At 42.1% G+C, this 12,082-nt stretch overlaps 1 non-coding gene across 1 annotated transcript; it reads right to left on the reverse strand.

Moving 5' to 3' along the window:
• Positions 1-368: 368 nt before the first annotated feature.
• Positions 369-471, reverse strand: LOC120070381. The gene has a single exon (XR_005479876.1). It is a non-coding gene; the product is annotated as a small nucleolar RNA R71 (small nucleolar RNA).
• Between the last annotated feature and the right edge of the window lie 11,611 nt (positions 472-12,082).

Raw genomic sequence — 12,082 nt, forward strand, 5'->3', positions numbered from 1 at the left:
GTACGCATCCCATGAGTATACGTCTCCTGTATTGTATGAATTCTCACCAGAAATCATATACCCTACGCTAGATGGGACAAGATTCAAAATGAAATCTGTGATTCTTCAAATGCTCCAAACTGCTGGACAATTTAGGGTGGTTGTGTAGAAGATCCTCACACCCACATAAAACATTTCCTGGAAACGTGTAACTTCTTTGTGATTCCTGGAATCACTCCAGAAGCGACCAGGCTATCCCTATTCCCCTATTCTTTGCGTGATCATGCAAGCAATGGGTAAGCTCACTGAAGCCTAGTGAGATCACAACCTGGGAGAAGTTGGTGGAGAAATTCATATAAAAATACTTCCCACCTACCACTAACGCAAGAAGGCGTCGAGAGATCATGAACTTTGAGCAAGAAGAAGCTGAAACCTTAAGCGCCGCATGGGAGCGTTTTAAGGGATTGTCAAAAATTGCCCGAACCATGGATTACCACTAACTATCCAGATGGAGAATTTTTATTGGTGGATTAAATAGAGCATCGCAGATGGCAGCCGACGCAGCTGCAGCTAGTGGAATTATGGATAAATCTTACAATAAAGCTAAGGAGGATATTAGACCGCAATGCTAAACACAACATGGAATGGGTGGACGATACATATAACGCAGGAGCTGACAGGAAGAGGAGATCTCAGAATGTTAATTCTATCGATTCCAACGCAATAGCCACACTCTCAGGCAAAAGTGGCTACTATGACCATCCTTTTGCAAAACATATCATTAGGGAACATATCAAATCAGCAGAAGGTGAATATGGTAGAAATGTTCGTTAGCCCATGGTTAGCTATGTGGGCTATGGAAGATCCCCATTCCAATGCTGATTGCATACAAAATTCGCAATCAGTATGCTTCATTAAAAACAACCCATTTTCAAAACATAGAAACCCAGATGGAGGAACCATCTAAATTTTTTCTCGGACAGGAATCAAACGGAGCACCACCCAGGGGGCGAACCAGCAACAAACGGCAAGGACTGCCGCCTGCATTCCAACCAACGCATCAGCCACACCAACAATCCTTTAATAAAGGAGGTCAGGCGTCGAGCTCAGGATCTCCGCTTCAAAACCTATTAAAGGAATATATCGCCCAAAATGACTTGTTGCTGAAAAGCCAGGCGTCGTCTATCAGAAACCTGGAGATACAGGTGGCGCAGATAGCAAGTTGTTGAAGAATAGGCAGCCTGGAGTTTTTCCTAGCAACACTGAAACCCCTGGGAATAACAATGGAAAGGAGCAATGTCATGCGGTGACATTGTGAAGTGGCAAAGCTCTTGAAGAAAGAACCATGAATCTAAGAAATAGCAGTCCTTCAAAAGAACGCAACACACGTTCAATGGCATTAGAAGATCAAGAAGAAAGAACGCTTGAATCCACGAGCCATTCAGAACCAAGCACGTCTAACGCGGGAAAACCTGTGGTGCCGCTGAACGCACCATTCCCTAGACGCTTGATGAAGAAGAATGATGAATAACAATTGAAGCATTTTCTTGAACTTTTGAGGCAATTACATATCAATATTTCACTTGTAGAAGCCTTGGAGCAAATGCCAAAATATGTCAAATTTTTTAAGGATATTTTGACGAAGAAAATGAGAGTCAACGAGACGGAGGTAATTGTGCTAATGCAGGAGTGCAATGCGTTAGTAAGCAACAACCTACCTAAGAAACAGAAAGACCTTTGGAGCTTCACAGTCCCGTGCTCGATTGGAGGGTTGGATGTGGGACATGCGTTGTGTGATTAAGGAACAAGCATTAATCTCATGCCACTCTCAATCTTCAAGAAATTGGGAATAGGTGAAGCACAACCCATTTCTGTTACTCTTCAACTCGCTAACAGAAAAATCAAGTACCCTAAAGGAAAGATTGAAGACGTTCTGGTAAAAGTTGACAACTTCATATTCCCAGTAGATTTTATCATCTTAGACTATGAAGCAGACAGGGATGTACCAATTATTCTTGAACGCCTCCTTCTAGCCACTGGGAAAGTTTTAATAGATGTGCATAAGGGAGAATTGACTATACGTGTAGACAATCAAGAGATGAAGTTTAATGTTTTAAACGCATTAAAGTTCCCGTATAGTGAAGATTGTCAACTGAACATAATAGAGTTGCCTGAAGAAGAAGTGTCCCAAGTATGCGAGGTCCTCGCGTNATTAAGGAACAAGCATTAATCTCATGCCACTCTCAATCTTCAAGAAATTGGGAATAGGTGAAGCACAACCCATTTCTGTTACTCTTCAACTCGCTGACAGAATAATCAAGTACCCTGAAGGAAAGATTAAAGACGTTCTGGTAAAAGTTGACAACTTCATTAAAGTTCCCGTATAGTGAAGATTGTCAACTGAACATAATAGAGTTGCCTGAAGAAGAAGTGTCCCAAGTATGCGAGGTCCTCGCGTTGGAGAAGAACATGAAAGAACTAGAGCCGCCAAGTCTGAGTGAGCAGTGGACGAAACCAATGCGTCCATCTCTAGAGGAACCACCAGAACTTGAGTTGAAATCGTTACCTAGTCACCTTAAATATGCTTTCCTTAGAACAAATAAAACTTTACCTGTAATTATTTCCGCAAATCTTACCAAGCCTAACGAACATTCTCTTTTGCAGATGCTGCAAAAGCACATGCGTGCAATAGGATGGACACTAGCAGACATCCGTGGCATCAGCCTATCTTATTGCATGCATAAAATCAGGCTGGAATAAGGGAAGTCGGGATCGATTGAGCCTCAACGAAGGCTGAACCTCATAATGAAGGAAGTGGTCAAGAAAGAAATCTGAAAATGGTTGGACGCAGGAGTAATCTATCCTATATCGGACAACAGCTGGATAAGCCCAGTCCAATGCGTTCCCAAGAAAGGGGGAACAACAACAGTGATAGTCAATAGCAATAATGAGCTCAATCCTTCTAGGACTGTCACAGGTTGGCGCATCTGCATGGATAAAGGAAGCTCAACTCAGCAACAAAGAAGGACCACTTCCCCCTTCCTTTCATTGACCAAATGCTTGACAGACTGGGTGGAAAAGAATTTTATTGTTTCCTTGATGGATACTCTGGTTATAACTAGATTTTGATTAACCCAGAAGATCAGAAAAAGACAACATTCACCTGTCCCTTTGGAACGTTCGCGTTCATGCACATGCCCTTTGGACTATGCAACGCACCAGGAACATTCCAAAGGTGTATGATGGCAGTATTCTCTGACTTCTTGGAAAAGACGATTGAAGTTTTCATGGACGATTTTTCAGTCTTTGGAGACTCATTCCAATCATGCTTAGATAACTTGGAGGCCGTCCTCGCTCGATGCGAGGAAACAAACCTTGTGTTGAATTGGGAAAAATGTCACTTCATGGTGACTGAAGGAATTGTTTTAGGCCACAAAGTATCTAAAGCTGGGTTGGAAGTTAATGAAACCAAGATAGATGTCATAGCTAAACTTCCACCACCATCAAATGAAAAAGCTCTACGAAGTTTTCTAGGACATGTTGACTTCTACCGAAGGTTCCTTAGAGGATTTTCTCAAATTGCGCGACCTTTAAGCACATTATTAGAAGTGAACCGGCCCTACGATTTCATTGATGACTGCTGCGACGCGTTTGAAACATTGAAATATGCGTTGACTACAGGTCCGGTACTAATAGCACTGGATTGGACGCAACGTTTTATTCTCATGTGCGACACAAGTGATGTTGCAGTAGGTACAATGTTGGGGAAGAAGAAAGGAAATTTGATACATCCCATCTCTTACGCATCCAAGACACTGAACGACTCTCAAAAACACTCACAACCACGAAAAAAGAAATGTTGGTTGTAGTGTTTGGCATCAAGAAGTTTAGATCTTATTTAGTTGGTGCGTCAGCAACCAGCTACACAGATCACTCAGCCATAAAGTTCCTGATGAGTAAAAAGGATGCAAAACAAAGATTAATAAGATGGGTGCTGCTATTATAGGAATTTAACATTGATATTCAGGACAGAAAGGGGACTGAGAATCAGGTGGCTGACCACCTGTCCAGATTGAAAAATCAGGAAATACAAGATCAAGAAAATGAAATCAAAGATTCATTCCCTGATGAAAGCTTGTTCAGAGTTGAAGGCAAGAAACCTTGGTATGCAGACATAGTTAATTACTTAACTACTATGCAATTCCCTAAAAATTTCAACTCTCAGCAAAAGAAATGGTTAGTACATGACAACAAATTTTATTTTTGGGATGATCCGTTTCTCTATAAACAAGGCACAGACTCCATCATGCGTCAATGCGTTCTGGAGGAAGAGACACAACGCATCTTGGCTGAATGTCATGACTCTCCTTATGGAGGGCATTTTGGAGGGCAAAGAACCGCTGCGAAGATTCTTCAAAGCAGATACTTCTGGCCCACCCTCTTCAAAGACGCGAGGGAGTATGTTCGTAAGTGTGACCCTTGCCAACGCACCGGCAATATATTTTCAAGGGATGTAATGCCCTTGAACAATATTTTTGAAGTTGAATTATTTGATGTCTGGGGAATTGAGTTCATGGGACCTTTTCCCCTAGCCTGCGGTCAACAATATATCCTGTTTGCAGTAGACTATGTATCAAAATGGTTAGAAATAGTAGCTTGTGCCAGAAATGATGCGTCGACTGTTTCTAAGTTTCTTACCAGGAACATTTTCACACGTTTTGGAACGCCAAGAGCCTTGATAAGTGATGAAGGTAAGAATTTCATTAATCGCATCATTTCTAAATTACTTGCCAAATATAATGTTAGGCACAAGATCGCTACCGCATACCACCCACAAAAGAACGGTCAAGTTGAGGTATCAAGTTGGGAAATAAAATCAATACTGTAAAAAGTTGTCAACGTATCGAGGAAAGACTGGGCATAGAGGCTGGATGAAGCGCTCTGGGCCTACAGGACTACCTACAAGACCCCCATAGGTATGTCTCCATACTTTTTAGTATTTGGAAAAGCTTGTCACTTACCCCTAGAGTTGGAGCACAAAGCTTTCTAGGCAGTAAAGAAGCTAAATTTAAACTTGGACACCGCAGGCGATCAACGCAAACTTCAGCTGAATGAGCTTGAGGAGTGGTGGTTGAATGCATATGAGAACAACAAGCTCTAAAAGAAGAAGACCAAATGTTGGCACGACCAACGCATTAGTAAGAATGAATTTGTTTTTGGCCATAAAGTTTTATTATTCAATTCACGATTGTGTTTGTTCCCAGAAAAATTAAAGTCAAGGTGGTCAGGACCATTCATTATCAAAACAATCTTTCCCCATGGAGCAGTAGAATTAACGTGAGAGGATGGCACAAATGCTTGGGCAAGAGTGAAGCCTTACTTTAAAGATGGCATAGAACGTCAAAAGTCAACTCTCGTATTACGCGAAGCCAACTGAGGCTCGTGTCGAAGCATCCTTGCATTCGAATCGACACATATCCTAGGGACGCTTCCTCTTTTCTTATTCTTTTTGCATTTGTTATTTTATCGCTGCATTTGAGTTTACTTTGTTTGTTTGTCTTCGTTTTAAGATTGATTGTTCATTGTTATTGCCTTTATAGTTAGAGATTTACTTGTTTAAAAAAATGTTGTGTATAATCGGGATAGGAAGAAACGGACGTGTTAGACTTAAGTCTAACGCATGGCCCAAGTCGAAAGGACGAGTCTCGAAAATCAAAACCACTCGAGTGCCTGGAACCCCAAGACACGTCCCTTCGACTTCGCATTAAATGCGGACGTCAGGCACCGCCTGAGGTCACCACTCTCTTTCCCCAGGCCTATAAAACTTGAAACCCTTCATTTTCTTCTTCTTCCATTGCCTTCAAGCTCTCTGGGAAAGAAAAAAAAAACCTAGCGCCTCTCGCTCTCACCACCGTTTGATCATTTCTCCGGTCACTCTTCGACGATAATGTCTTCAGCGTCCAATAGCCAGAATCAATCAATGAGTTTTGGAGACGTCTCGTTGGTAAGCTCTTTCTCTTCCTCTTCTGTTTCAACATCGCCTCCCCCAAGCCCTCGACAAACCTAAAAAACCACCATCCCTACTGAACCTCTGTACGACGGGCCATGTTCCACCTCCCAGCGACCGTCTTGGTTGAAACCCACCAAAGCCACCACAAACCCCTCTTCTAAGACTACCCAATAGCCCAAAACCACCCCAAAACCAAAACCTAAAACCCTTTCAAAACCAAGGCAGCGTCCTTCGTCATCCACGATTGCCAAGAAATCGTATACAAGCCCGCCCCACCACCATTCATTTCCAATATCACTCCGGTGGGTGTGATGCATGACCTTATTCTAGCTTACCTTCATAACGCACCATCGCTGGCCGTGCATCCACCTCATCCGCTATCCATACACCCCTTGCACCCATATACCCAGTAGAAGCAGACGCGTCCAGCCAACCGCCGTGTTCACCCATCATCATTTCATCCCCTGGGTCACCGCAAACCCCATCTGGCACCCCACCATTCACTCCACCAAGGCCCAGCTATGACAGTCCTGCGTCAAAATGAAACCTTGAAGAACTAGCGGAATTGGCTCGGAAAGACGAGAAGAAATGTTTGGAGCAATCTTGGCAAGTTTGAATCAAGGCCAAGAAGAAGAGCACGTGATGCGTTCGGACCCACCTAACGCATCACTTGAAATGGATGAAGAAGAGCGCTATGCAATGATGCTCGAAGCGGAGTTAGAAGAAGAAGATGAAGAAAGTGAAGTTGGCCCAGATGCGTCACAATCTCGCCAAACTAACGCAAATGAAGGGCTCTCAAAAGCAAAGAGAGTGACGGGAAAGAGAAAATTAATCTTGGAGGAAGAAGATGAGAAGACCGCATCCGGTCCTGAGGATGCAACGCGTGGAAGCTGCTCAAGGCACAACTCATTAGAGAAGGAATTGGAACATTATCAGCACACAAGGCAGGTGCGAAGGAAGTCAGCTCTCCAAAGGGAATTGGAAAACGAATTAAAGGAGCTAGCACGGGAAGCCAAGGCATATGAGACGGGCTAGCGCAAGGTCTGTCTCTTATACACATCTAGATGTGTATAAGAGACAGGAGCAAGGTAACCGACATGTTACCTAAAAAGACCACAGGAAGGAAGCGCCAATTCAGTGATATTCTTGTAGAGAAAGGCTTCTTTCCTGAATGCCACCCATTGCCAGCATACATAACTGAAACCATGGAAGCAATGGGTTGGGGTCAGCTATGCGTTGGCCATATAAGAATTTAGCCCAATCTTGTCCACCAGTTTTACAGCAGAGAGTTCGACATGGAGAAAAGTACAGCATTTGTTGATGGGGTATTGGTGCGCTTCTCAGCCGATAAGATCAATGAAGTGTTCAATATCAGGAGTAATTCAGACGCAGAAGGCAATCGTATCTTAGAACAACCAACTTCGAGACAAGTTGAAGATGCGATAAGAGTGGTAGCCAAGCCTGGAAGAAAATGGCAAACGTCAAGAAACGAAGCAAAGATGTTACCTTCCAGGAACCTGACGCCAGACTCGAATTTATGGTATTATCTGATTAAGAAAAGCATCATGCCTACAACGCATGATGAGACATTGTAAAAGAACGCGTCTTGGCTACCTACTGTATCATGCAGTGCATCCCTTTAGATGTTGGAAGAATAATAAAGGATCAGATCAAAGGCATCAAGACCAAACCACGAGGACAACTTTATTTTCCATGGCTAATCTGTGCACTGTGTGAACGCGGGGGCATCCCTCTGGAGGGATGAGTATGAGGAGATCGACGGTTTGATGGACATCAAGTTAATCAAGCATTTGCTTCGCAGTTCGCCACATCAGTCTGCCTTACCTTGCAAAGATGTGGTAGCGAGACCTCGATCATCCAAACGCGTCCCCAAAAGAAGACGCGTCCCGATAATTGAATACAACGATAAAGCTTCAGAGAATGAAGATTATAAAGCAGAGCTTGCACTTACAGATGAAGAAGCGTGGCCAAACCTAAACCTCACTCTCTAAAACTTACCAGTGGCCCCGTGAGAAGGGAGTCTTCATCCAACGCACCAAGAGCCTACTGATGTAGATCAAGACATCCATTGTCCCCTTCCTTCGCCCTCACCAATTCCACTTCCCAATTTTGTGCCTCCTCCAATCATTTTTGAACCAGCTGGGTTAGGGTTGAGTAATGCAGTAAATTTTGAAGACCTAGTTGAAAGAAGTAAAGAGCCAGCACCACCTCAACGCAACACTGACATTAAGGAGTTGAAAACTTTCATCAGTGATCAACTCAGACCATTGGCCGCATCCATTGAAGGTCTTCAACAACAAAATAGGGTTCTTAGGGATTACTTAAGGCAGCAAATAAGAAGAATGCAAGACCAATTTGTTTATACAACACAGTACATTAATCAAGTCTTGGTCGGAATGTTTGCCCTGCCTCCACTACCTGCTCATTTTAGAAACCCTTTACACTTTATGGATGAAGACCCTGCAGAAGAATGCAGGGATGATGCGCCAGCGCAATAAAGTTTTGGGGTGTTGGTTATTTTGTACTTTGCTTTATTTGATGATCTATTGCATTTGTTTGCCTTTTTTGTTTATTTCATGTTATCCTATGAAAAATGAAATAAAAATTTCTATCATTTTTTTCCTTGCGTTTGACCTTAGTATACTTTTTTTATTCTTTAGCTATTTTCTAGTCTCGTGCTTTGCCTTACCTCAATGATATCAACTATATGAAATCTATAAGTATAGAGTAGGCATTAGAAAAATCAACAAAGCCTGAACTTCTGAAAAAAGACTACATGTTTTATTTCTAACGCATGCAAGCTTTAATTCAAAACTCCTTTTGGAACTCTCAAAGCCTTTTCAAAATTTTATTTCTCTTTTAGCAATGAGGATTTAGCTCATCTCCAAATTTGAGGATGAAGGAAATCCGAGTTAAGATGCATTAATCGAGTACATCAAAAAGAAAGAAAACAAAATAGAAAAATGTTAAACGCAACTCCTCTATCATTACTCTAAAAGAAAAACCTTCCATCTCGAGATCCATGGCCTTGACCCATTCATCCCAGTCAACATCCAACATTGCCTTCTAATAAGACAACAGATCCTCAATATCGCCATCTGCTACCATAGCAATTATTTCCATGAAACCCATATAGCGAACGGATGGGTTCGCAACCCTCCCACTACACCCAAGTTCCCTCAACTCGAGGTGGAACCGACCTACTAAATGAACTCCCATCAACAACTCTTGCTGATGTAGCAGGCTCTTACATAACTCTTGTTGAAGTTTCAGTAGTTTCATTGGAAAGCTCACGTAATACGCTTTTTCAGTAGTTTCATTGGTCATCAAAGTCACGTTTTTTCTGCCTCCAGCAATGCACTCAATAGTCGTGCAATCTTTGAAAAGTCTTTCACAAAACGTCTATAAAAGCCAAAATGTCCCAAGAAGCTCTTGACAGCTTTCACATTCGCTGGAGGTGGAAGCTTTTCAATCGCCTCAATCTTTGCCTTGTCCACCTCCATCCTATCCTTGGAGACTTTGTGCCCAAGCACAATACCTTCTTTCACCATGAAGTGGAATTTCTCTCAATTTAGCACGAGGATCGTCTCTTCACATCTTTTCAGTATCTTCTCTAGATTCTTGAGACAGACTTAGTATGTTTTCCCATACATCGAGAAGTCGTTCATGAAAATTTCTACAGAAACTTCAAGATACTTAGAAAAGATGGTCATCATACACCTTTGGAAAGTGCTCAGCACATTGCATAGGCCAAACGACATGCATCGAAACAAAAATGTTCCATAGGGGCAGGTGAATGTAGTTTTCTCTTGATCTTCAGAAGCAATCATGATTTGGTTATAGCCGGCATATCCATCCAAGAAGCTGTAAAAATTATTTCCTGCTAGGCGGTCTAGCATTTGGTCGATGAAAGGCAAAAGGAAATGATCCTTCTTTGTCGCCACGTTGAGTTTGTGGTAGTTCATGCAAATGCACCAGCCAGTGACGGTTCTCATTGGTATCAATTCATTATTTGCATTCGAGACTACCGTCATCCCTCCTTTCTTCAACATGCATTGCACGGAGTTGACCTCTTTTATCGTGGGGTTGAGTCTGTGTTGATGTTCGATCAATCCCTTTTGATGATCCTCGAGACGAATCCTATGCATGCAATATGCGAGGCTGATTCCTCTAATGTCTGATAGCATCTAAGCAATTACTTTTATGTGCTTTTTCAGGATGCTCAGCAGCTCATTCTCTTGATCTTCATTAAGTGTAGAGGAAATTATTACTGGAAGTATTTCATTTTGCCCTAGAAAAACATACTTCAGGTGGTTTGGAAGGGTCTTCAACTCTATTGTTGGTGGTTGTTCCAAGAATGGTTTTGTTGTTTTTCTTTCTTCATTCATTGTCAGTTTGTCTTCTTTGGTTGTTGTTTCTGTGATCGCCGAATCCCCATCTTCATTTTCATCTTCAGACTTTTCTTCTTTATTCAAATTTGGTTCATCATCAAACTCATTGAGGTCTTCTTCTTCAGAATATTTCATGGCTCTGATAATATCAAACCTAAGCTTCTGTCCATTCACGCTCAGTGTGATCTCTCCCTTGTAAATGTCAATATGAGCATGACCAGTGGATACAAATGGTTGCCCCAGGATGATGGGTACATCCTTGTCCGCTTCATAGTCCAGGATGATGAAGTCTACCGGTAATATAAACTTTTCAATCATAACTAAAACATCCTTCACCTTCCCTTCTGGATGCACAAGGGATCTATCAACTAATTAAAGAGTCACCGTCCTAGGCATCAGTTGCCCCACATTCAGCTGCTTGAATATTGAAAGGGGCATCAAATTGATGTTGGCCCCGAGATCACAAAGCGCTTGACTAATGTATAACCCTCCAATCGAGTAGGGTATTGTCAAACTTCCAGGGTCGCACATTTTCGATGGAATTATGGATTTTGAACTTTGCGTTAATGCCACCGTTGCGAACTTACTAGTGCTTCTTTTCTTCGTCACCATATCCTTTAGAAACTTCGCATACTACAACATCTGTTCAATCGCTTCAGTGAACAGAATGTTAATATGCAACTGTTTCAACATGTCCATAAAGTGTTGATACTACACTTCATCATTTTTCTTCTTTTTAAGTCTCTGAGGGAATGGTGGCAGCTGTATTTTCACGGTTCCCTGTTCTTTCGGCTTCGATTTGGATTAAATCTTTTGTTCCATCGCATCATTTTCTTCTGTTTCTTCTTGAGTCAACAGAATCTGCAGTTCCATTGCAATTTGAGCAATCTGGTTAGGTTCCTTCGTCTCCTCCACCATAGTTTTTCCGCTTTTCAACGTCACAACTTGACATTGATCTTTTCCCGTACCCCCTGGGTTGCACGAGAGCTCTGTTGAGCTCGACAGTGCCCCTTGCGGTCTATTCTTGAATTCGCCCACAATCTGTCCCATCTAAATTTCAAGATTGCGGATGGACATCGCTTGATTCTAAAGCACTGTTTCATTCTTTTCAATATATTGCTTCAGTAAACTCTCCAAAGATTAAGATTGTTGCGCTTGTGAACTACTGGCTTGATTTTGTGTTTGACCGTTTGTTCGTAGGAAAAATCCTGATGGTTTTTCCTTTTGCGCCACTGGTTGAAAATTTTGTTATTGATATTTCCACGCGAAGTTAGGGTGGTTTCTCTACCTGGGGTTGTACGTATTGGAAAATGGATTATTTTTCACGAAATAGACTGACTGTAGGTTCCTCGAACACTCCTCCATTAGATGGCCTTCACCGCAAATAGCACAACTTTGCATTTCTAGGCTGATGATTGTGACTCCTTGTATCAAATTCATCATCACAGTCATTTGGTTTTGAAGGGATGTGATGGCCTTGTTATTTGTGTCACTGTCTTTGATCCTCAATCTTTGATCGCTTTCTCTCCAGTCTTCATGATTTTTAGAAATGCGATCAAGTATATTCTTGGCCTCATCGTATGTCTTATCAAGCAGACCTCCAGCTGCTGCCACATTGGCAGCCGTCTACAATACAAGGTTCAATCTGTGGTAGAAAATTTCCATCAGTAAGCAATCTGGA

The sequence above is a fragment of the Benincasa hispida genome, chromosome 1 (assembly GCF_009727055.1).
Source record: "Benincasa hispida cultivar B227 chromosome 1, ASM972705v1, whole genome shotgun sequence".
NCBI lineage: Eukaryota > Viridiplantae > Streptophyta > Magnoliopsida > Cucurbitales > Cucurbitaceae > Benincasa > Benincasa hispida.